The sequence below is a fragment of the Odocoileus virginianus genome, chromosome 8 (assembly GCF_023699985.2).
Source record: "Odocoileus virginianus isolate 20LAN1187 ecotype Illinois chromosome 8, Ovbor_1.2, whole genome shotgun sequence".
Classification (NCBI taxonomy): domain Eukaryota; kingdom Metazoa; phylum Chordata; class Mammalia; order Artiodactyla; family Cervidae; genus Odocoileus; species Odocoileus virginianus.
In genome coordinates, this window is record NC_069681.1 from 13566032 (window position 1) to 13590643 (window position 24612).

At 43.0% G+C, this 24612-nt stretch overlaps 1 long non-coding RNA gene across 1 annotated transcript; it reads right to left on the reverse strand.

Annotated features, from left to right (window-relative positions):
* Positions 1 to 18019: 18019 nt before the first annotated feature.
* On the reverse strand, positions 18020 to 24280 carry LOC139036213 (uncharacterized). The gene is made up of 3 exons (XR_011488916.1): positions 23702 to 24280; positions 22669 to 22781; positions 18020 to 18538 (listed from the first exon to the last, which is right to left on the reverse strand). It is a non-coding gene; the product is annotated as an uncharacterized lncRNA (long non-coding RNA).
* Between the last annotated feature and the right edge of the window lie 332 nt (positions 24281 to 24612).

Consider the following 24612-nt stretch of genomic DNA (forward strand, 5'->3'; position numbering starts at 1 on the left):
GCAATGCCTCAAAACTTAGCTGTGTTCCTTGGGGATCTCTACACACACAGCAGAACTCCTCCTGCCTGACTGCATCGTTATCCCTGTAAATACATGGATACTCTCAAGTTTATCCAGGGCTCCTCTCAAATCACGGCAACACAACACAGCCCACAGTAAATGCAGCTGCTAAATCATGAATCTGAAGATTTGAGGAATGTCTGCAAGCAGCTGATGACAGAATGCATCTTGAAATTTAAGCTGGAAAGTCTACAGACTGGAGCAGATTACAAGATTTTCTATAGTATGTTCTTTAGCATCAAAGGATCCAAATGGCACACATCTCATAAAACCCTCAAACCAGCCTAGGTTCAGGGAGGTTAGTTCAGGCAGGACTCACTCAACAGATGTCTCTCCAACTCAAAGAGCAGAGGACAGAGGACAGACGGCGGGGGGGTGGGGGGGGTGAGGAATAGTTAGGGAGTTTGGGATCAACATGTACACATTGCTACATTTAGAGGGGATAACCAACGAGGACCTACTGTATAGCACAGGGAACTCAGCTCAATGTTATGTGGCAGCCTGGATGTTAAGGGAGTTGGGAGGAGAATGGATACATGTGTATGTATGCCTGAGTCCAATTGCTGTTTGCCTAAAATCATCAGAATATTGTTAAATCGGCCACACGTGCTAAGTCATTATGCATGCTCATGACTCTGTGCAACCCCATGGACCATAGCCAACCAGGCTCCTCTGTCCATGGGATTCTCCAGGCAGGAATACTGGAGTGGGTTGCCATGCCTTCCTCCAGGGGATCTTCCCGACCCAAGGATTGAACTGGGATCTCCTGTGGCTCCTGCATTGCAGGTGGATTCTTTACCTCTGGGCCACCTGGGAAACCCTAATCAGCTATGGTTGGCTGTATATGCTCAGTCATGTCCAACTCTTTGCAACCCCAAGTACTGCAGCCGGCCAGGCTCCTCTGTCTATGGGATTTTCCAGGCAAGAATACTGGAGTGGGAAATCGGCTATACTCCAATACAAAGTAAAAAGTTTTTTTAAAAGATAAGTACATTTCATAATCTTTTATGGGAATAGCTTTGTTGGGAAAACACATAGAGATTGGAACTAGTGCCCTCCCTAAGAGCAGAGAAACATGTTCCGGGGAAAGGGGGAATGCAGAGGAGAAAACAGAGAAGGAGTCTCCCGTTCATTGAGCCTGGATCCTCAGTTCTGTTTGCTGCAGGTTTGGAGCTATCTCTAGGAGGGTGGAGGTGTCAGAGATCCTGGTTTGCAAGTAACAGAAAGCTGCTCAGCTAAGCTCAGCAGGCAAGAAGCATATCCAAAGGCTGTTGTGGTGGGCGGTGGGAGAGGTGAGGGGGATCTGGAGGAGGGTTAGTCTGGGAAGTTGAGTACAGAGCCAAGAGCCCATCATAGGGATGATGGAATTAGGAACCCAGCTTTGCAGAGTCAAAGAAAGCTCCTAGAACCCTGAATACACTCCCCACTGCTGCCTCCACTCAGGACAAGCTACAAGGGAGAATTCTCCCCAAAGAGGACAGAGTGCTGAGTGCCAGCCAGTCTCCCAGTGGCAGAAGCCCCTTGAGAGAAGGAAAGTGAAAACTGAAAGTGTCTCTCATTCGTGTTCCACTCTTTGTGACCCCATGGACTGTAGCCCACCAGGCTCCTCTGTCCACGAGATTCTCCAGGCAAGAATACTGGAGTGGGTTGCCATGCCCGCCTCCAGGGAATCTTCCGGACCCAGGGATCGAACCCAGATCTCCCTCATTGCAGATTCTTTACTGGCTGAGCCACCAGGAAGAGAAAGAGCTTTATTGGAGAAAAGCTTCGCCCTCCAACCAGAATTAGATGGATTCTAAACTCCAGCTCCAATATGAGGCCCCAGAGATGCCATAGATTTTGATTCAGGCAGGCCGGAGCTCACATCTTGGCTTGGCCACTTACTGACTGCATGACTTTGGGCAAATGACTTCACGGGTCAGGGCCTCAATTTTATCATCCATTTAATAAGGATGACCTTCCCCCTCTTACAATGTATTGAGCTGACCAAAAAGTTCATTCGAGTTTTTTTGTTAAGATGGGACAGAAAAATCCGAAGGAAGCTTTTGGCTGATCCAATAGTTTGGGTGAGTGTTGCAGAAGAACAAATGTAAACCAGCTGGCCCAGAGGAGGAATTCCATAAATGCTCTTTTCCCGTCTCCTTCCATCCCAGGTTTCGAAATGTCCTTGACTCATCACATCTCTGACTTGGAGCCCAGGGAGCGCAGCCACAGTGATGGGAAGGTGTTTATTTCATGAAGAGAGGGAGGCCAAGTCCACGTCAGCATTGCTGCAGCAGGGAGCTTAGATGTGGACCCAAACAGCACACAAGTGGACGGTGTGACAGCCCCACAAACACACAGCCCAGCGGCCTGCTGAAGCCAGGAACACCGTGCACCCGCCCACCACACACACACACGCACACACACGCCCACCTGAGCTGGGGGGACGCCACGCCAAGGGACGTGGTTCTCTGGAGCTGACCATGTGAAACTGACAGCCTGAGAGGCAGAAATAGAAGCAAGCAAGGACAACAGATTTCACCCAGCCCAGCACCTCTCACTATTCAAACCAAACTAAATGTCTACTGAAGTTTGTAATCCAGAAAATGTATTCTCTTCTAAATGGAAAGGAACTGGGGAGGGAGGTCTTAGAAAAAAAGAGAAAAGTCTTCCTTTCACACTTTCCTCGTAGGATTAAAGTCTGAACATTAGCCAACATAGTACATCTAACCTTGAAAAAGCCCCTCAAAATCCTTCCCGGGTGGAGCACGTTTGGAGAGAAAATTGTGTCCAAGACCATCTTCGACTCACCTCGTGTTTGAGAACATGGTGATTGAACCCCAACCCTGGAGTTGGACAAAATATTTGCGTGTCTGCAGTTTTTAACAAGAGTCCTGATTGCAAATATTCCATGCCGTTGCCCCACAAACAAATATTTTCCCAGGTTATAAATTTGAATTTAGAAAAATGCGGCTGGGCAGACATAGGCCCCCTGTGTTAAGAGGCCCTGTCAGTCCTGGCTTTGACACTTGGTCCTGAAAGGACCAACAGTGTGTCCTGGAGGTGCGATCAGAAAGCCAATACCTGCCTTGAAGGGAGTTGCTGAATGTTTCTTCCTTCACAGAGCGCCAAACACACACATAACGCCAGGCTGGGCTCCCTAAAGGGGTGAAATGGGAGGGAGGCTCAAGAAGGAGGGAATATATATAATTACGGCTGATTCACGTTGTTGTGTGGCAGAAACCAGTGCAACATTGTAAAGCAATTATCCTCCAATTAAAAAAGAAAGAAAGAAAGAAATCAGCCACATAAAAAACAGTAATAAGTAAACATACACATGCTGTCCACTGGCATGCCAAGAGTTACGGGGCCCTTGGAAAATTTTTCCAACAGATTAAGTCTCTTGGAACATTTAGTAGCCGTTTTCCCCTTGGTTTTAATGTTTTGTTTCTCAACTCCCATACCAGCCTGCTGGGGTTTGTCATGGGGAATAAGAGAGGGTATATTTGATCCAGGGTGTATTTGAGCCAAATAGCAACATAGAAATCCCCCTGTATACCCTGAGAAATGGAGGTTCAAATGTTCAAATCCCAGCAGGACTCACAGACGTTCAGCCCCCACAGCTTGAATGAGGATTAGCTACTGGGGCAGCCACCTGCCTAAAGCACTCCCTTACAAGTCTCGCTTATCTTCATGGCAATTGTTGTTCAGTCGCGTCCAACTCCGTGATCCCATGGACTACAGCATGCTAGGCTCCTCTGTCCTCCACTATCTCCCGGAGTTTGCCCAAATTCATGTCCACTGAGTCACTGGTTCCACCCAGCCATCTCATCCTCGGTCGCCCCCTTCTCCTCCCGCGTTCAATCTTTCCCTGCATCAGGGTCTTTTCCAATGAGTCGGCTCTTTGCATCAGGTGGCCAAAGTATTGGAGCTTCAGCATCAGTCCTTCCAATGAATATTCAGGGTTGATTACCTTTAGAATTGACAGGTTTGATCTCTTTGCTTTCCAAGGGATTCTCAAGAATCTTCCCCAGCACCACAATTCGAAAGCGTCAGTTCTTCAGCACTCACCCTTCTTCATGGTCCAGCTCTCACATCTGTACATGACTACTGGAAAAACCATAGCTTTGACTATATGGACCTTCAATGGCAAAGTGATGTCTCTGCTTTTTATTTATTTCATGGCAATACCGTTGCCGATTTCTTTCTTTTGAAACAAACTTATTTACATGTTTATTCATTGGCTGCATTGGGTTGTTGCTGCACCTTGGCTTTCTCTAGTTGCGGAGAGTGGGGGCTCCTCTCTAGTGGCGGCTCGCGGACTCGGCATTGCAGCGGCCTCTTTGGTCTCACAGCACAAGCTCTAGGGTGCCCGCTCAGTAGGGTGCGGCACATGGGCTTAGTTGCCCTGAGGTATATGGGATCTTCTCGGACCAGGAGTGAAACCCGTGATGCCTGCATTCACAAGTGGATTCTTAAGCACTGGACCACCAGGGAAGTCCCACTGTTGCCTATTTCTTTGAGACATTGATCCTTTAGCAAAACTTCACTCACAAGTATAAATTACTCAATTTTTAAACTCAAAAGTTTACTCAGTTCCCCTTCATTAAGAACTATTTACTTAACTCCTATTTTTACTTTCTTGTATAAATGACTTAGCCTTCATTTGAAATATCATTTAGAATTTCTTTAAGTATTTGAGGAAGATGCTGCCTTCAGGTATGTTGACCAGCAAAAAGAAAAAAACCAAAGAAAGTGAAGAAGGGTTCTTTACCTGGAGCTTAAAGCCCCCTCTCCCCAAGCCTTGACATTTTATTTTAAAGTGACTTTACCATCCTAGCCTCAAGTGGTTGCTTAGCAACTGTTCTTATCAAGGATTCTGGTTTTCTCCTGATTGCCTTGTAAGAGAATAGTACCTTTGGTACCTTCTATTTCTTCTTATCCTGATGTAATAAGAAACAGTTTTGTAAAAGGTCACCCACAAGAATTACAGTTTACTTTATAAGCACTGCAACTCACCAGCATACAACTAGGTTTGGAAGATATGTAATTAGTGTTGTGTTTCCAACAGGGAATGTTAAGCTTTGGTGTGCATCAGAATCTCCTGCGGAACTTCCTAAAAGTCCAAAGATCCAGACCCTACCGGATTTCAAAGAGCTGCAGGCTCTATATTCTTTTGGAACACATCTATGTTAGAGAATCACTACCAGACCCTGCACACACTTGGAACCAGGATAACCAGAGCCCTATACCCAAGAGCCCTTCCGCCGATGTCCATCAAAATCAGGTCAATGCCTGACTTTCACAAAGGTACTAAGGAGATCTCTCCAATACTAACCACAACCATGGACCCAGAGCAATCAAGCTCTTCAAGGTTCTGCTTCTGCTCTTGTAATTGCGTGCTGTGCAGTCAGACCGGCTCTGTGATAACGTCCGCGTCGTGTCGCGTCATCACTCGGAGGAGATTCAATCTACCAGAACATCAGACAGAGAAAGGCAAGCCATGCCAAGGGGAAAACAAAGCCCATGTCTGGCTTTCTCCAAAGCTGGGATTTCAGTGAGCTAACAAAACTCACTCTGCAATCCCAGGGCTGTGAGACATTAAAATTCAATGCAAAAAAAAAAAAAAAAAAAGTTGGCATTTCCATCCCTGGAGACCTTAGCAGCTCATTAAGCCCTTTCTCTGGAGGGGTTTAATGCACAGATCTGGTTGTGCATCCATGACTTGAAATTCTTTGACCTTCAGAGAGAATCATCAGGCTGCTTCCTGGAATGGCTTAGAACAGTTTCTCCATCCTACAGCACTTGGCCAAATGGGCTGATATGACTGATATGCAACTTCTCCAGACACAAGCAAAAAAAAAGAAAGATAGGAAATGTGAAGAAAGACCATGAAAGCAGAAAATTCTCTGGACTTCGCCAGAATTTCTGCTCCAAAGTTAATTCCCCCTACATCCAGACATAGAACAAGCTGGTAAACTTTTTTTTCTTATATACACTACCATGTGTAAAATAAATAGCCAGTGGGAAGCTGCTATATAACACAGGGAGTCCAGTCTGGTGAAAATAAATAGCCAGTGGGAAGCTGCTATATAACACAGGGAGTCCAGTCTGGTGCTCTGTGATGACCTGGAGGGGTGGGATGGGGGAGTGGGGATGGGAGAGGCTCATGAGGGAGGGGAGATATACATACATACATATAGCTGCTTCCAATTGTTGTCAAACAGAAACCAACACAACATTGTAAAACAATTATCCTCCAATTTAAAAAAAAGTGGTTACCAGTGGGGAGAGGCAAGGATGGAGGAACAAGTCGGGGTGGGGATTAAGAGGTACAAACTACCATGCATAAAAAAAATAAGCGGCAAGGATATATCTTACAGCACAGGGAATATAGCCAATGTTTTATAAGAACTATAAATGGAACATAACATTTAAAAATTGTGAATCACTCTGCTCTACACCTGAAACTTACATAAGATTGTACATCAACTGGACCTCAACTGAAATAATTGAGGGTCCTCAAAAAACTTAAAATAGAGTTACCACACAATCCAGTAATCTCATTCCTGGGCATATATCTGGACAAAATTATATTCAAAAAGATACATTTGCCCCTATATTCATAGCAGCAGTATTCACAATTGCCAAGATATGTAAAAAACCAAAATGTATGTTGACAGATGAATGGTTAAAAAAGATGTGGTACATATAGACAATGGAATACTATTCAGCCATAAAAAAGAATAAAATAATGCCATTTGCATTAAAGGCAAAAAGGCCTAAAGGTGAAAAGGATGGACCTGGAGATTATCAAACCAAGTGAAGTAAGTCAGACAGAGAAAGAAAAATATCATATGATGTTGTTTATATGTAGAATCTCTTAAAAAATGATACAGATGAGTGTATTGACAAGACAGACACAGATTTACAGACTTAGAAAACAAACTTATGGCTACCATCGGGGAGAGGAATAAATGGGGAATTTGGGATTAACATATACACGTTACTATATTTAAATCAGACAACCAGTGAGGACTCACAGTATAGCATAGGGAACTATACTTGATGTTCTGTACTAACCTAAATGGGAAAAGAATGTGAAAAAGAATTGATACATATATATGTATAACTGAATCCCTTGGCTTACACCTGAAACTAACACAATATTGTAAATCAACTATACTCCAATGTGAAATACAAAGATTTTTTAATGTTCTCTACCTCAATTTAAAACGTTAGTTAATTTTTTTTTAAGTTTACTAAACCATGGTTGTAAGTGATGTGCTTAGAAAACACACGTCCTTCTTCCCGCAGTTGAAAAGATTCATGGAGCACACTCTGTGTGCTTGTGTTCCCAGTAGAAGCATCTCTGAGCCTCGTCGGCACATTGACAAGTCACAGGAAACAGAATTTTCTAGAACAGACCAGAAAGGATGCTAGAGACTCTGGCAAGTCGCAGAGGAGCTACTCTAGACTTCATTTCCAAAACATCCAGGCGTCCCTTGGCTACACACCCATCCTGAAGTCATAGCTTCTTACTAAGGACTCTCGAGGTTTATATTTTGCACAACAAAAATTAAGCTTTACAGTAAAGTCTAAAAGCAGTCATCTTGAGCAAGTAACACCTTTCTAAGCATTATTGCTTGCTGTTTCACTATTAATGAAAAAAAAAGAAGAAGAAAAGATGACGGACAAACGGAAGGCTGCTCATCAAAGAGCAGAAGGAACTGGCTTTGGGCTCCACGCACCTTTCACCTGTGAGCCCTCAGGAACAGTGTTCTAACTTGTTCAGACCCCAGTTTCCTCATCCATAAAATGAAGAGAGTAAATGTAGCCCATGTTTCCCCTCTTCAGGTTGCTGGGAGGGTTAAATTCAATGAGATTCTGCTTGGAATACAGCAGTCCCACCAAAAAAGTTTTCAGCAAGTGTTAGCTGTCATTTTGGATCCAGAAGGAAACAAGATTGCTCACATTAGGCAAAATTCTCAAGTCACTGAAAAGCTGGTGGTTGTAAGACTGAATGTGGAGGTGTGGAAGATGGTCGAGGTAACCTGCCTGTTCTCACTTCTAAAAATTAAATGTACAAGAGACTTAATCAATTATGTATTGAACTTCTGATCTACAAGCCCAGGACTATGCTTGGCATTAATGAAAGAAAGTGAAAGTGTTAGTCACTCAGTTGTGACTCACTCAGTTTGTAATCCCATGGACTACTGTAGCCCGCCAGCCTCCTCTGTCCATGGAATTCTCCAGGCAAGAATACTAGAGTGGGTTGCCATTTCCTACTCCAGGAGATCCTCTTGACCCAAGGATAGACTCAGGTCTCCTGCATTGCAGGCACTTTCTTCTGCCATCTGAGCCACTACGGAAGCCCTTGGCATTATTGGGTGTATCAAATGTGGCCACTGTCCTAGAAGAGAGTGAAGAGAATGGATGTGTTCAATTGTGTCTGACTCTTTGCGACCCCATGGACTGTAACCCACCAGGCTCCTCTGTTCATGGATTTCCCAGGCAAGAATACTGGAGTGGGTTACGGTTTCTTTCCCTAGGGGATACTCCTGACCCAGGGATCGAACCCAGCTCTCCTGCATTGCAGGCATATTCTTTGCAGCTAAGCCACCATAAGGGTCCTTAAAAGCAGGAGAGGGAGCACAGAGGTCAGAGTGATATGACAAGAGAAAGACTTGACCCTCGGTTTCTGGCTTTGAGGTTGGAGGAAGGGGCCACCATCCAAAGAACGCAAGCAGCCTCTAGAAGCTGATGAGAGCAAGGAAGCAGATTCTCCTCTGGGGCCTCGAGGAACACTGCCCTGTCGACATCTTGATTTTAGCCCATGTTATTCTTCTTAGCTGTGTTATTCTTCTTTCCTACAGAAAAGGGAAATAATCAACTCGTGTTGCTTAAGCCCCTAAATCTGTGGTCATTTGTTACAGCAACAATAGAAACAAATACAACTTTTGCCGTAAGCATTGGTGACTTTAATGTTTCATGGGGTAGACAGTCCGTCCAATATCCTTCAGTCCCTCAGTTCCCTGTATTTCCCTCTTCCAAAGGTCTCATTCCCATGATCTTGTCTTTTCCTCAAACTATAACCTTTCTGTAATCTCATCCCTAAGCATCCCACTCTCCAAATACCACTTCTCTCATCTTTCCACCTCACTCCCCTAAGTCCAGAACTCAGGCTCCAAAAGTCCTCTGATTTTATTTTTTCATACCTCCATTCCCTTCCTAGTTGAGGTGTCATTGGCCATAAATACAGTCATCCCTTAAATGTCACCCCTATCGTTTTTAAAAAATAGTTTTTTATCAGCTGTTACACGTCTTAGTTGTGGCATGTGGGATCCTGTTCCCTAACCAGGGGTCAAACCCAGGCTCAATGCATTAGGATTGCAGAGTCTAAGGCCCTGAACCACTAGGGAAGTCCTGATGTATCCCTACCATTTTTATTCTCCTTTCTTTCCTTCACATTCTTTGTAAAATCCAAACGCTGGAAAGTTGAACCCCCACTCGCCCTCCCACACACACACACACACACACACACACACACACACACACCCTTACTCTCACCTATACCCAAGCATTTGAACTCGGCTGGAGAAAAACACTCTGTGAGGCTCCACAGTCTCCTTTTATTTATTTGTTTGTTATTTTTATTTTTTGCTGCACTGGGTCTTCACTGCTGTGTACAGGCTTTCTCTTATTGCGGGGAGCGAGAGCTACTCTCTAGTTGCCATGCATGGGCTGCTCATGGAGGTAGCTTCTCCTGTTGCAAGGCGTGGTCCTAGGGTGTGCAGGCTCCCTTGTGGCACAAGGGCTTAGTTGTTCTGTGGCATATGAGACCCTAGTTCTGGGACCAGGGATCGAAGCTTGTCTCCTTCACTGACAGGCAGGTTCGTAACCCCTAGACCACCAGGGTAGCTCCTCAGTTTAAATTTATGACTAATAATCTCAAGAGGACGCTCAGGGTGGTCAGGCAGTCCTATCTCATTCCCCTCCATTCACTCACTCATTTTCCTAGGTACATATTTCATACCTGAACACTGAGCCATCACCTCTAACATGAAGCCCTCCTGATTTCTTCCCTGGCCACCCCAAGACTGGATGAGGAACCTATTCTCGGGACTTTTAAAATACTGTGTGCGTATTATCGCACTTGCCACCTTGGATTGTAATTATCCATATGCCCATTGGATGATGAGATCCCAATGGGCAGAAACCAGACGCTTTTCCGTGTCCTACAGTAAGCCCACTGTCCAATACAGAGCAGGTACTCACTGCCTGCTTGATGAATGGATAAAGAAATAAATGAATGGACCGACAGATGAAGTGGAAGGAAAAAGGTATAAAAGCCAGATGACTCACAACATTGTATGGTGGGGGAGTTTTAGCCTCTGAAACACTTTTTCCCTAAAAGAATAGAAGTCAGAGTGGCTAACCGACCACCCAAGGCCATGAGTGTGCTGGGCAAACATCCTGAGACAGCCGTTGGAAAGTGGGTTTGGATCTACTTGTTAAAATGAGGATAGATTTCATTTGGAGATGTTCTCAACTGTGGAGTCATGGAATCTTAGAAAGGGATGGGTCCTTTGAGGTCACTTAAGTTGATGCTCTGAGCTGATCCAGCCAAACCCAAGAAGAGACCTTGGCTTCAGAGCAGTACTATTTGCCATTTTGGTGGATTTGCTACTATATTAATTATTTTGAACCCAAGTTGTTTAGAAGATGAAAAAGATATTAGAAAAGAAAAATGATCCCTTAAAAGGAGGCCAAGTAAAATTGGCCACTTTTGTACATTTTTTTGGATTTGAAAAATGGAGACAGAATCAGAGGAAATGGAGAGATGTGTGAACCGAAGTCAGGAAATCAAGGACTGCAGGCTCCCGCGTGTGCTTGTGTAAATCACCGGACCATACTGACTTTGCATCCCAGACAATGGAGGCTATTATACCTGCATCCCTCTCCCCAGACCTGCCTGCATTAGCTAATGCCTGTAACTGCCTTGTACTCCCTGGAGAGTGGGTATGTGCAAAAATCAGGCTGTTGTAAATTTTCCAACAACAGTGAGAAACTAACGGTCCTTTTCCATAATTTGTAAACCACATGATTTGACCCAGCCAAGTGGTGAGAAATGTCCCTTATGATTTGATTCAGCCAAGTGGTGAGAAATGCAGCTGATCATCCTTCAACTGATGAGCGAACAAATGGAAACTTGAGGATCTGGGGCTGCCTTTTACCAGAAAGAAAAAAAAAATGCAAAACTGCAGAACGCCTAGTTTCTCTGAGCCACACCTGTGAGCTTTCCATAAAGAATATATATGTGGAGACTTCCCTGGCAGTCCAGTGGTTGAGATTCTGTACTTCCAATGCAGGGGACACGGGTTCAATCCCTGGTCTGGGAACTAAAATCTCACATGCTGCATGGCCAAATAATAATAATAATTTTAAAAATAGAAATGAATAAAAGTCTATGCAAAAAAAAAACAACAACAACAAAAAGTTTATTCAGCACCCACTACATGCCAAGGACAGAGCTGGGCTAGGTCAAAATAAATCAAGATGGTAAGTGATAGTACCTTTGAGAAGGACACGTGTGATAGGTGGGGGAGACACACAAATAAACAAATCAAGTCTGACAAGCTCTAGTAAAGAGGCTCTATGATAGATGCTATCTATCAATATTTCTAGTTGCCCTTCTAGGCAGGGGAGAGTTGCTCTGGTCAATAAATGTTAGAAAAAAATTGTATGGGCAGAAGCATTTAGCTGCCAGTGTGACACTCCATGGGCTTCCCTGGTAGCTCAGCTGGTAAAGAATCTGCCTGCAATCAGGAGACCTGGGTTTGATCCCTGTGTTGGGAAGATCCCCTGGAGGAGGGCATGGCAACCCACTCCATTATTCCTGCCTGAAGAAGCCCCATGGACAGAGGAGCCTGGTAGGCTACATAGTGCATGTGGTTGCAAAGAGTCGGACATGACTAAGCAACTAAAAACAGCACAGTACAGCACGTGAGACTCCATAGCGTTTTCATTTGATATCTTAAGTGATTGTGGAAGGACGGGTAACCATTATGTGCAATGCTGAGCCTTCCCTCTTCAGCTACCCAGAAGAGGCTCCCAAACCACAGCCTGCTCTGCATCAGCTAGAAATACATTGCTGTTCTTCTATACCTTAAAGGGAGTGTTTGTTATCTACTTCTCCTAACTAATTCAGGTGTCTACTAGCACTCTGAGAATAGAGAGGGAACTTGATGAAATGAAGGTAACATTCACAGTAGAAGTGACATTTGAGTCAAGTAAAATGGGAAATGGTATACGATTTGGTGCATGTGCACGTATACACTGTATATCTGGAGGGTGTATATGCTCAGTGTGAGTTTTAATTTTTAGAGATTTAGGCTACAGAGCATTGGCCATCCTGGTAAGGAGTTTGAAATGAATCCTATGAACTAGTTTCTTCCCAAAGGTGCTGAGGATCAATGTGTTTATGCCGAGGGTCTTCAGGAGAGCTCTCTAATGGACAGATAACATTGCATAGTGAAAGCCATATTCTCTTAGAATTTTTTGTTTTTAAAATTTCTAATTGCGTCAGATGTGATGCTCTTCACCCCAAGTCCTTTCGATGGGCTGCAAGGCCTGTGACTTGAGCCATGAGCCCTCTTCCCTCCTGTGCTCACCTTGAGCCACATGAGACTCCTTGCTGCTCTGTGTACCCCAGGACCTTTGCACTTTCCATTCTCTACATGGAATGCTCTACCCAGGATGCCCTGGGTCTCACTCTCACTTCCTTTAAGTCTCTGTTCATGTTTCATCTTCCCAGTGTGCCCTCCAGACACCAGGTCCATAAACTTATACCCCTTTACTGACTTTCTTTTCTCAATAGCTCGTATCACCAACTTATATCAGTCAGTTCAGTCACTCAGTTATGTCCGACTCTTTGCCACCCCATGGACTGCAGCACACCAGGCCTCCCTGTCCATCACCAACTCCTGGAGTTTACTCAAACTCATGTCCATCAAGTCGGTGATGTCATCCAGCTATCTCATCCTCTGTCGTCCCCTTCTCCTGCCCGCAATCCCTCCCAGCATCAGGGTCTTTTCCAATAAGTCAACTCTTTCCATGAGGTGACCAAAGTATTGGAGCTTCAGCTTCAGCATCAGCCTTTCCAATGAATATTCAGAACTGATTTCCTTTAGGATGGACTGGTTGGATCTCCCTGCAGTCCAAGGAACTCTCAAGAGACCTCTCCAACACCACAGTTCAAAAGCATCAATTCTTCAGTGCTCAGCTTTCTTTAAGGTCCAACTCTTACATCCATATGTGACTACTGGAAAAATGATAGCTGCAACTAGATGGACCTTTGTTGGCAAAGTAATGTCTCTGCTTTTTAATATGCTGTCTAGGATGGTCATAGCTTTTCTTCCAAGGAGCAAGCATCTTTTAATTTCATGGCTGCAGTCACCATCTGCAGTGATTTTGGAGCCCAAGAAAAGAAAGTCTCTTACTGTTTCCATTGTTTCCCCATCTATTTGCCATAAAGTGATGGGACCAGATGACGTGATCTTCGTTTCTTGAATGTTGAGTTTTAAGTCAGCCAAAATTTTTATTGGTCTATAGCTGCTTTATATATTATAAAATTTTTAAACATTTTGTTTAGTATCTGTCTACCCTCACTAGGATGTAAGCTCATCAGTGTAAGGGGTTTTTTGACACTTTATTCACCCCTTAATTCTCAGGTCTTAGAATGAACAGCAGGTTTCAAAAAAAATTTTTTCATTATAGTTTGCATGCTAACTCACTTCAGTCTTGTCTGACTCTTTGCAACCCATGGACTGTAGCCTGTCAGGCTCCTCTGTCCATAGGATTCTCCAGACAAGAATACTGCAGAAGGTTGCCATGCCCTCCTCCAGGGACTCTTACCAACCCAGGGACTGAACCCATGACTTTTATGTCCCCTGCATTGGCAGGCGTGTTCTTTATCATTGGAGCCACCTGGGGAGCCCCATTTATAGTTTGGGCCCTTATCACTAGATTTACGGTATATGTTGTTATTTTTGTGTATAGTGTGAGTTAAGGGTCTAAGTATTTTATTGTTATTGCTGTTGTGTGTTTGTTTATTTTCACAAATGGATAATTAGTTTTTCCAGAAGACTATGCTTTCATCTTGCGCACCCTTTTCAAAAATCAATTGACCACAACAAATGTATGCCTTTACTTCTGGACTCTAGTCTCTACCATTGACCTATATGTCTAGTCTTATGCAAATACCACATGTATTTGATTACTGTAGCTTTATAATAAGCTTTGAGTCAGGTAGTATAGGCTTTCTAACTTTGTCTGTTTACAAAATAGTTCTGGCAACTTAGGTCCTTTGCATTTCCATACAAGTTTAAGAAGAGCAAACACTTTTTTTTTTTTAAACTCATGGAAACAGTTTTTATCTTATGGAAACAATTTCTTCCATTTTTTTGGTGAAAGGTCAGAATTCTATCTGACAAGAACAGGAAAGATTGTCAGTCATTTAAACCACAGTCATGCCTGGGGTATAAGAAGCACTAAAGAATGACTAACTCTTCTCTCCTCTCTGCACCCCGGCTCGAATCTCCACTGTAAGTTGTGTATCAGAACAACATTGGCTTAGACTCGGCCTCTCTAATGTACCAAGTGGGTGATCTTAGGCCAATTATTTAACCTCACTGAGCTTCATTTCTTGTATCTGTGAAACTGACATAATAACATCTATCTCATAGGACTGTTCAACTATTAAATAGTACTGCGTGGTACATAAAAAGGTTTTAGGAATATTTTATGTATGCATGAATAAATAAATGAAGAGCTAGGGATTATTCGAGTTTTATGACAGAATAAGCCAATAACATTCCATGGCTTCATGATTAAAGAAACATTTGTGAGAGAAGAACTCATCTTCTGGTTTCCCACAGACGTTCTTGATGAGAAATTCACCTCTCTGATTCTGCCTACCTGGGTGATAGGTAAGAGATATTCAACATTCCTCTCACAGGAGTCATGGCTGAGATTTTCAGAAACCTGCTTTTCTCTTTTTTTGTGTTCCAAATAAAGCTCTTTGAGCTCAGAATTGCATTTAGTCCTGGGCAAGAGAAAGCATGTTCTTTGCCCTGAGGGTTGTCAGATTTAGCAAATAAAATTTCTGGAAGCTCCAGTGACCTTTGAATTTCAGATAAGCAATGAACAATTTTTTTTAGTATAGCTATGCAATATACTAAATTAGCATTTATTTGTATATATAGGATATATTAGTGTATCTTATGCAATTAGGGTACACACACTAAATAAACAGTTCTAATTTATCTGAAATCAAGTTAATTGTGCATCCTGTGTTTTATTTGTCCTTGCTTTAGAGGGCCTTGTATAATATAAACACACATAACCCAAACAATCAAAAAATCTAGTAAAGAAATACATGGGCACCTCTGTCATTTGTTACCAAAATCAGCCCTTCATCAGTGGCACAACATAACCTGCCAACATTCTTTCTGAAAATGGAACTGCTCTCACAGTGAATGCCATTCAGGTCCCAGGGAATCACCTGTCCACTCCTCTTGTTCATCTGTCCTTGAAACAATAGACAACTGTATCTAAACACTGGGACAGAAGTGTGAAGGTAAAAGACAAATTAATTAACTTGCGAAGACCTTCCTTTCAGACAGCCTAGAAGATAAAGACTCTTGAAGAAATAAATACTGGTTCACAGTATTGCCGGTTAACTTATTTGTAGTCCATTGAATGATTTTGGAAGTACTTACAAATTAGCAGGTCATCACAACAGAATCATTCTGCAATATTCCGAAGCTCATATTACAATTAAACTTGTGTGCTTATAAATATACACATGACATGCAATTATGTTGGCATCTAAAGAGACATTTAATGCTAGAAATACAAATAATTTTATTTTTATAAAATATTTAATAGGTTCAAATATTCAAAGAATTAAAAACACAGCTCAAAGTCACTTTGATTTAAAGGTTTCATATTTATGAATTATAGTCTGTAACTGGCCTCAGTTTTAAAAGGTAATTTTGACTATTTTAGGAGAAAATAACTATTTGGAAATGTATATTAAAATAATTCTAAAATTTTCCACTTGTTTATAAATAAAATATGTTTATACTTTGTTACCTTCAAATAATTACAAGGTCATTTTTACCCTTTATGTCATTGTTACAAGTGAGCATAAATGATATGAAAATCTTGATTATAACATAAATCGTAATTAAGCTGAAATAAGGCAAGAAAATAAAATGTATGTAATAATTATATAATACTTTATTATTATTTAGGCCTTATTATTGATTCATTGCCACTCATGAAAAGATCATCTATGCATGTACAATGATAATTAAATTCAGTCATATTTAATATTTTGTCAGCTGTTAGTCAAATAAAAATTATAACCGTACATATATTTTTACATTTTAATGTTGTTTTGCATGGTAGATTGACATAATGTTTTTTATTTAGCTGTTAAAATTAAGCAGTCAGATATCCAAGGCAAGGAGGGCAGCATGCACGATGCTTCATCACCTCTGAAGGTAAGAAAAGTAGTAGAACCAGCTTGCTCCCTTCGCAGTTGGTGGTTGGGAATTTGGCTGTTGACCTGTTATGTGACCAGGACCTCTCCTCTCACGGTTTGCTGGAGGCAACGTCGAGGAGGGTGGGGAGATCACAGAATCACAGCGATGGAGACAGTGGGATGCTGAGATTCACGGGGCAGCCTTGTCTGCGGCCTGGGAACTCTCGCGAGAACAAGGGAGGGACCTACGCACACGGCGACCTGGGCAGGGTGGTCCAGCACGTCTGTGATCCTGACTGGTAAGGAGGTGAGGAGTCCTAGACCGGGTGCGGCCGTGGGATGCGAAGGACTTGCTGACGGCTGCGAGAAGTCACTTACAATAGGTACCTGACTATACAGGAGCAGATTCGGGAGTGATCAGGGTCCAGAGGAGGTCTGCTCTACATAGCTGGCTGGGTAGCAGTCGGCCGGCTCCATGTTACGTGATGAGGGCAAACCGGGACACCCTCAGCTGTGCCCTACTCTCCCTGCTAACGCTTGCCAATATTCCTTCTCCAGTGCCGGCCTCTGGCAGGAAACCCAAGCGAGTCACGGGCAGCGCGCCGGCTGGCTCTGCCCACCCTGCCTTCCCTTCTCCCTAGCTTCATCTTCCCGCCCCCGCCCTGTCCTGTGTCCCAGGTAATTCTGAGCCACCCGAGAGGGCGGCGGCTAATCCCATGCTGCTTCACAGCCACCCACGGTTCTCCTCCTGGTCGTCCCCGTCTGTTTCTGGTGGGCCTACACACCCTCATGACCCAGCATGGTGCCACCTCCCACGTGCTCTCCTTCCAGGGTGATGGCCGTGGGCCTCCTGGGGCGCCTGTCCAAGGAACGGGCTTGTGCCTCCACGGCACCCCTTAGTATGGAACAGGTCACTCGTTGAAGGCTCTGGCCTCTCTACACTGGGAGTTCTTGAGGCTAAAGGATCCTTTCTTTTTTGTTCCCAGCGTCTAGCACAGTGCCAGGGACATAACCAACACTCGATGTTTGTTGCCTAATGGAACACAATCCCACTTGAACTTCCCTACACCTAGTAGAAATAGACATATTATTATCTTATTTATGGAGGTGAAAACAAAGGCTTACAGAAGTTCCCTGGCCAAGGAGCTCAGCGTTAAGCCTTCTGCCTTCTAAGGTCACACACAGGACTTTCAGCTACATTATGAGGGTTAAATTAAATGGCTTTCTTTTTTTTAAGGAGTGTTCTATAGCTGTGAATTCTGTTTGAAGAACAAGGGAACAAGTAGTTCTCACTCTGAAGCTGTGGAGCAATAGTTACACACTTAGGAATGGTCCTTGAAGGATGAAGATTGTTTTTGAACCTTCCCTTTACATAAAGTTGAGTTGGTACCATTAGCTGGGAAATAATTACAGAGCACTCAGCCCTCAAGAGTATTTATTTATTTTTTAAATCAATCCTTTACAGGAAGCTGGTTTTCACCCAGGTAACTGCTGCAAAATATTTATCCACGACAGAGAAACATTCCTCAGCCAGTCGGAGGCATCTCTGTTGTGTGACTTCAGCTGCCTCAGTCCCGTTTACTACACCCACCGTGTAATTACCTTCGGTGTGAAATACATCCTGTTTCTACTTGCTCAAACGCTCCAGCTGACACTTTCTCTGACTTTCCAGAGCTCTGCTGGGAAGTCTCAGTCAGACAGGTAAAAAGGAGGTCTGACTGGCTAAGCCCCAAACCTCTGCCTCAGAGCATGTTGGGACACAGCCAAACTTATAACCTTCCCTGAAGATACATGCACACCTCATCTGAGGAGGTCTCTTGGTCCTTGAGGGAAATAGTCACTGGAGGAGGTGGCTCCAATTGAGGCACAGAAGATAACTCCCTGGGGTTCTCACATGTGCCGGTCCTCCGGGTGATCCTGGTTCACCTCTTCCCAAAAACAGACCTGAAAATGAGCAACAACTGTCAGAACATTTAGGTGGAGCCTTACATGGTGCTAGTGGTCAAGAATCTGCCTGCAATGCAGGAGACCTGGCTTTGATCCAGGTCTGTCTGATTCCAAAGCCTATAATGCCACATTGGGTTTCATTGTACATTGACCTGTCAGGAGGGCTTCCCAGGTGGCATTACTGCTGAAGAACCTGCCCGCCAATCCCTGAGGTGGGAAGATCCCCTGGAGTAGGAAGTGGAACCCACTCCAGTATTCTTGCCTGGAGAATCCCATGGACAGAGGAACCTGGCGGGCTACAGTCCATGGGGTCACAGAGTCAGAATGAGTGACTACCACTTTCACTTTAACAGTGATGAACCCCAAAATCTTTGATAAGCTAATTTTCTCTCCTTTGGCACAGTATTATGAGTAGGTAAAGTGTTCTAAATAGCCAGCATCACATCCCTGCTCTGTCTCTCTTGTAGTAGCATGTCCTGGAGCAGTTTATTCAACTCATCAAGGTTGCTTCACCATTTGTCATACGCATCTTGCATTTTGTATTTGAAGATGATAGTACACACAATACCTCACAGCTACTGTGAAGGTTAAATAATACAGGGCATGTAAAGTACAGAGCACAGATGTCTGGCATAGAACCGGCCAGTCACCAAATATTATTTCTCTGTCCCCTTCATCCCTGGAAGCAGTAGACAGGATTCCTAAGGACCTGCTCAGAGAACAATGGCTTAATCTTCATGAAGGAACCTTGAAGACTGGCAATCAGGGAAGCTGCAAATTGATTCCCCCAAGGGCCAGGCAGGAGATGTAAATAAATGTGGGAGGAGGGGCATGACAAATAAAAGAAAGCCTGACCATCCAGAGGACCTCCTAGGATTATCAGAATACATGGGATCTGGTCCAGCTCTGGTCCAGAGCTTTGATTTTTTTTTTTAAAGGGAAGCAAGAAATGAAGGTATTTATTTGAGAGTTCCCAGTTTCTAAAAGTTGAGTCAGTTAAAATAAATCAGATAGTTATTAACACAAATAGGTAACCAAAGAGCCCTTACCTGTTCCTGCATTACCTCATCTAATCCTAACAATTCTATAGTGTAGGCGTTAAGATCACCTCTTTGCAGATGAGAAAAATGTGGCTTTAAGATGTTTTCCCAAATCATCTATTTGTTAAGAGGTGGAGTTGAGATCAGCTAAGTACCTCAAGTCCAGTTTCCTTAACGCTGCACAAGGTCTAATTTGTAATTGGACTTGAAGAATCCAGGGAGAATCGTAACCAACAAATTATTGCCACCATGTCTTGTGGGCACAGATTCTTAAGAAACATTGCTTTTTTTTTCATATTTTTTGTTTTAATGTGGGCCATTTATTTTTACCGTCTGAACTAGAGGGAAGTCCTAACTTGGACCTTTTTTTAAAATATTAAATTGTTACAATATTGCTTCTGTTTTACATTTTGGTTTTGTTTTTGGCTGCTAGGCATGTGCTCGATCTTAGTTATCTGACCGGGAATTGAACCTTCATTGGAAGGCGAAGTCAACGATTGGGGCACCAGGGGAGTCCCAAGAAATATTGCTTTTATCCGGAAGCCGGAAATCTTCCTCCAAGGCCCTGTGGCTGGAGGCATTTTCTACTCTACAAACTCTTCAGGCTCCTAAATGTGCCCAAACAATTAACAGAGAGAAACCTACACTTAAGAAAATTGGGGTCAATATTTGTTATGGTCTTGCAGTCCTGCAGACTAACAGGATGTGGGAACAAAGACAGTCATCAGCCTCAGGACAGGACACACCTCCCACACAGGCTGCGGGCCACACCCGAGCCTGCCGCCACCTCTCCATCTGATGCAAACACTGAGGTGAGGATGGAGGGTGGAGAGCGTGATAACAAGGCCTGGGAGACTGGGACTTGTGGGACTGTGGTTACAGGCCATTCAGATGAGCCTTGATGCTTGTCGGAAATAAAACCTCACCTTAAATTAAAACAACAGTTACCATTTCCCATTCATCAGATTTACAAAATTTGAAAAGTTGACCGATACCAAGTGTTATTGAAGACGTGGGGCTTTGGGAATTCTCACATATGGCTGACAGGAGTAGAAACCAACCCAAACATTGGAGAACGTTCGGCAATATGGAAAACGCACATGGCCTGTGACCCGGTTAACCATTCTAGGTGTATACACTAAAGGAAACGTCCCTTATGTGCAGAAGCACATTGATTATAACACTCTGAGCGTGTGTGTGCCTAGGTGCTCAGTCGTGTCTGACTCTTTGTGACCCTTTAGCGTATATATAGTGCACTTCCCAGGCTCCTCTGTCCACGGGATTTTTCAAGCAAGAATACTGGAGTGGGTTGCCATTTCCTACTCCAGGGGATCTTCCTGATCCAGGAATTGAACCCAAGTCTCCTGTGTCTCCTACATGGCAGGCAGATTCTTTACCTGCTGGGCCTTTGGAAAAGCCCTAACATTCTATATAATAGCCAAAAATAGGGAAATTGATCGATTTTTGTGATATAGTCATACTACGAAACAATAAGCAGAAGTTGAAATGAATGAACTGGATTCATACAAACCAACATGGTACACGGTGACATCTTTGGAACATAATGTGAAGGAAACAAAGACATTCATAGGATGATAAATCTAACATGCCGCCATCTCTGCAAATGTTTTAAATATATACTATTATGTTAAGTAGCAAAAACAAAGAGACACACAAAATTCATGATGGCAGCAACTGACATCTCAGGAAGGAGGGAATGGAACAACGGGACTGGGAAGGGGAACAGAAGGGATTTTGGCTTCTCTGAAGCACGTATGGTAAAACGTGGACATCTGCTGCGTCTGGCTAGTGGGCACTGGGTGTGTGTTATGTTCTCTGTTGTTTCTGACTTGCAAACTTTTCCTCCACAATAAAAATGGCATCATGAAGACGCACTGCCCTGGGAAGCTGCCTGCCTCAGCCCCTTGGCTGTGGCACCTAGGCATCTCATCACCGTCGCGTCTCTGGAGTGGCCTTCTCTCCACTGAGGGCAGAACATGCCATCCATCTATAGGAAGAGACCTCAGCAAATTGGTGTCTTGGATCTAATCTAATTCTGGGGCCAGACATCCAGTGCAAGTCAAAGGTAACTCATGATTTTAAAAGCAGGATGGGGCTTCCCTGGTGGTCCAGAGGTTAAGACTGTGTTTCCACTGCAGAGGGCACGAGTTCAATCTCTGATCTGGGAACTAAGATCCCACGTGCCATGCGGTGCAGCCAAAACAAGAACAAAATAAATAAATAAAGGGAGGATTGCCTAGGGGGACACAATATTGCCAGCCAAACACTTCCTAGCCTTAAATTGCCAAGAGAACAAATGAAGCATGCATGGTAAGTCGCTTTAATCGTGTCCAACTCTTTGGGACCCTATAAATTGTGGCTGGCCAGGCTTCTCTTTCTGTGCAATACTCCAGGCAAAAACACTGAAGTGGGTTGCATTCCCTCCTCCAGGAGGTCTTCTGAACCCAGGGATTGAACCCGTGTCTCATGTTTCCTGCGTTGGCGGGAGGGGTCTTTACCAGTAGCGCCACCAAGGTCAAGGTACAGTGAAACCTAATGTGGCATTATAGGCTTTGGAATCAGACAGACCTGGATCATAATTCCAGCATCACTACTTATCAGTTGTGGGTCATTTTGCAGAGTAACCTGTCTGCATCTCAGCCTGCTTATCTGTGAAAATGGGCAAAAGAATACTTGCCTCTTGGGTCTGTTGAAAGAATTAAATGAATAAAGAAGGCACATCCTTATTCATTCTGTGGATACAGTAGACACTCAGAACATTACCATATTTCATCAACTCTGTCATACAGTTTCTCTTGATTGAAAAGTTCTGAAAGCAGGGCCTGCTTTCAATCGTTAATATCTTAAAATTATAATTGGTGGTATTTTGTGTTATTTCTTACAGGAAACAACATAAAGACACATCTTGGAAGCAATGTGATCTTAGAGTCTATTAAATATGACGATTCCTGATGTTCCCCTTTCAAATAGTAACTGTGTGTAAATCAAGATATATCAGTTAACATTATTAGGCTATTTCTGAATATATCTTGTCAAACCTAAAGGAAAGCACTAATAAGAACTTACCTCATTCTAATCCATCATTTTAGTCTCCTTAGGAACAAAATGGGGCTCCCTCCTGTATCCCCCAGATCAATCAGTGTACCTCCAATGCACTTTCTCTTTGTCCTGCAGGGCTGCTGGGAGAGAGATAGGCATTTCAGAAGAAAATATTAAGTGCACAGTAACAGCTGTAAACAAGCTCCAAGCTCATCTCCTTAATAAACAACAGAACTATTTGCTGAGCATTTCTAAAAGATAAGAGGAAGTTTGGAACCAGTAAAAAATGTGATAGGGAAAAGGTGTAAATCCCAGGAAAAAAGTATTATATCTAATAAGAGGATATTTTATAGTTTAAATTTTTCAAAGATTTTTCATCTATTTTTTTAAAGTAATCATCACAGCCACTTCATGATTTAAGAGAATAAATATTATTATGTTATCCTTGTTTTACAAGTCAGACAAATGAGGCTTGGGAATAAGTGGTGGGTTGAGATCGTATAGCTGAAGGAAATAGAAGAACCTAAATATTCGAATTTTCAATCTAACCTTCCTCTTTTAATTTTTAAACCATTTTTTAAAAAGTTGAAGTATAGTTAACCCACAATGTTGTGTCAGTTTCAAGTGAACAACAGAGTGACTCAGCTATATATATATCTGTTTGTATGTGGGTATACATATACACACACACACACATTCTTTTTCAGATCCCCCTCCATTACAGGTTATTACAAGATAGTGAGTATAGCTCCCTCTGCTCTACAGCGGGTCCCTGTTATTTCCTTTTTACACACTTAGTGTGTGTGTGTATATTCAGTTCCTAAGTCATGTCTGACACTTTGCAACCCCATAGACTATAGCCCCCAGGGGATTTTCCAATCAAGAATACTGGAGAGGGTTGTCATTTCTTACTCCAGGGGATCTTCCCGACCTAGGGGTCAAACCCGTGTCTCTTGGGTCTCCTGCATTGGCAGGCAGATTCTTTACCACTGTGCTACCTGGGAAGCCCTACATAGGTAGTGTGTATATGTTAATCCCAAACTCGTAACTTATCCCTCACCTCCACCGTGCCCCTTTGGTAACTGTAAATTTGTTCTCTATATCTGTGAGTCTGTTCCCCTTTTTTGCAAATAAATTCATTTGTATCATATTTTAGATTCCACATAAAAGTGATATCATATGATATTTGTCTTTTCTTCTTGGTTCCTCTAACAGCGACCTGGAAGAAATCACAAGATTTTATTTTATGGTCTGTTACAACAAGCTGGCATGCCAGATAATTTATTAGATTTCTTGCTCATCTGATCACTATTTGAAACTATTTCATTTAAAAAAAAATACCAGCAACTCAACTATCTTATGATAGTTTCTTTCTTTCCATCTTATGAACCCGTATAATCATTTTTTTTAAAAAGAACATTTGACATTTTGTCATGATAGCAAAAGCCAACGTATTCACTGCCATCATATCCCAGCCTGGCAATTTGCCTGTGTCTTCTGGCATATTCTGATGAAATTACTGCTCAACTTACAGTGTACTTCCTCACAGCCCTGAAAGAATTCCCCTACCCATTAATCTGTAGTTGCATTCATCCAAGATGTCAGCTTGATAGCTTATTTTCCATCCTGTCTAACTCACTAGTAACACGATCTGGGAACCAACACATCGAAATGGAAATTCTTCCTAGAAAATGCAGCCATAAACACGTGTGAAGCTTATCATATGGTAGATTTTTTTTAATACAGTTCAGAAGGATTAGGATATACATAATCAAGAATGCATCTGTGTTTTTATTTTCAAACCAGGAAAGTGAGATCACAGAGTTCTTTGATGTGTGATTTTGATCTTCAGAAAGTTTGTTATTACGACCCATTGCTGATCAATCATCTACTTTTCCATGTGCTGGAAGGACACAAGATGGATTTGTTTTCTATGAAAACTCCAGCCAAAACAGCTGGTTAATAATCATA